The sequence below is a fragment of the Trichechus manatus genome, unplaced genomic scaffold (assembly GCF_000243295.1).
Source record: "Trichechus manatus latirostris isolate Lorelei unplaced genomic scaffold, TriManLat1.0 scaffold00095, whole genome shotgun sequence".
Lineage (NCBI taxonomy): Eukaryota > Metazoa > Chordata > Mammalia > Sirenia > Trichechidae > Trichechus > Trichechus manatus.
In genome coordinates, this window is record NW_004444031.1 from 2,495,891 (window position 1) to 2,497,918 (window position 2,028).

Below are 2,028 nucleotides of genomic sequence, written 5' to 3' on the forward strand. Positions count from 1 at the left end.
TGTTTAAGTTTTTCTTTCTGTACTATTCTGAATTTCATAAACATGTCAGCCTAACATTTAGCTAACCTTCATCAGTTATAAGTGTTACGACCAAAGATTTTCCCCTTGTAAGGCTTCAATCTGAATACAATAAAGAATGAAGAAACCAAACACCAGAATCTTAGAAAGTCAAACGTTAGTGGAGCCAGTGCCAATTTAGAAAACCACTCTTACCCTTACCTTAGAGGTCTACTTTGGTAAATACTGATATTTAACCAGTTAGTAAAATATTTAACCAAGTTATCAAAATTAACACCGTCATTTCAATAGTTACTCTTTTGTGCATAGTAAATGTTGCAAGGTGAATTTCACATTGACAAAGCAGACTTGGAAAACAGTTTGCAAGAAAGTATACCTCCCTTTCAATACCAATTTAAGCTCAGGGAAAATGAATATAGATCTCTAGCAACAAGTGTGAATGGTAAATCGTCTGATATCCGGCATGACTTCTCTTCCTGTCAATGAGACAAGCAATTAGGACAATGAGGACAAGTTCTGCAAGGGCATTATTTTCATCCAGCTAGCATTCTTCCACAGATTCAAACCTGTCACCTTCAACCTTGAAAGCCTTGACCCATACTTTCAATATGTTGATGGAAAATGCCTTTGCGACTTGAATGCTTTCCTCAGCATTACACTTGTAGGAACTCCCAATTGTGGCTTGAAGTGTTCTCAGTGAGTCATTGACGGCTTTAAAAGTAGGATCTCTGGGGTCAGGAAGAGTTGTATTTAACTGGATTTCTTATAGGAAAAAGCAGCTAGAACTTGCATTTGTTCCAAAACTGAAGACAAGCAAGGTGATAACTTCACTTCAGAGTTCCAGAGTCACTAAATGGGAGATACAACTCCCACTGGCTCTGGGATTATTTGGGTTGGTATTGAATACTCTTGTCACAGCCGTGTTATCATTTTTCTCATAGGTAATGTTCCGCTATATCCCCATGTTGGCAAGCAGACAAGTTCCATTACTGCCGCTCACGTTGTACTTAGACACAGATGGATTTTCTGACCCTGGAGAAGGTGAAGGTGTTGGAGGCTTTGTTTGGACTTGCAGGTGCTGCTGTTGAGGAAGTTTCTTTGTGCTAACAGCGCGTCTCTTCCTTGCTGAAGTTATTATTTGAAAGGTATGCCTGGATGGTTGCATCATGGAGTGTGATAGTCATGTTCTTCATGTGTATCTGGTTGCTGCTCACACATCTGTATTTTTTATCTATGTCGCGTTGATGTCAGCTGTGGATTCCACAGTCTTGGTTCCCTCGGAGCTTGCATTGGGGAAAAGATTTCTGTCAGACAAATTATAAACAAAATGTCGCATCTGTACACTGTAACGTGTTGCATTCCTTATAAAATTGACTATCAACGTATGTCCTCTTTCAAAAGCAAGCATTAGACTGGGGTCAGAAGTATTCTGTTTACCACATGAGCTGGTATCTAGTACCAGATGGCAGGTCAAAGGTCACATTCGAGCTGCAGCAAAAGCAGCTGCCACCTCTGAGCACCCAGGGGGTGGGGTTGCTGCCACGGGCGCGAGGGGCCCGGGAAGGCCGCTGTGTGAGGGAGGGTCTCAAGGTGGTTGGCAGTTGTTGACCGGCACCCCCTGCAGTTTGACTGAAGTCGGGAGGCGGGGATTAGGCAAAAACACCGAGGAGACGGAGGGTTGCGGTGTGGCGGGCACAGCAGAGTCCCAAAGAACTCGAGAAGCCCCCGCCATTTCGGCTCTTGCAGGCCAGGAAGCTGGACTGTGCTATACTTGATTCATAACAATCTCCTTGGAAATAGGATCATACGATCAAATATATTGGGAAAACACTGCCCATTTCACTATCTTGTTGGCTATTTGTAACAAACATTAAAATACAAACTCTGTAATCATGTTTAACCTAGTGTTTCACAGATTAAACTAATGAGGTAATAATTTGTACTTCCTGCAGAATAACTCTGAATCCACACAAAAATTAGTGTTCCATGGAACTTGCCTTCAGAAAGTAT

The 2,028-nt window shown here is 42.2% G+C and overlaps 1 pseudogene; it reads right to left on the bottom strand.

Moving 5' to 3' along the window:
• Positions 1-418: 418 nt before the first annotated feature.
• On the bottom strand, positions 419-1,750 carry LOC101344403 (lysosome-associated membrane glycoprotein 1 pseudogene; annotated as a pseudogene).
• Positions 1,751-2,028: the final 278 nt, after the last annotated feature.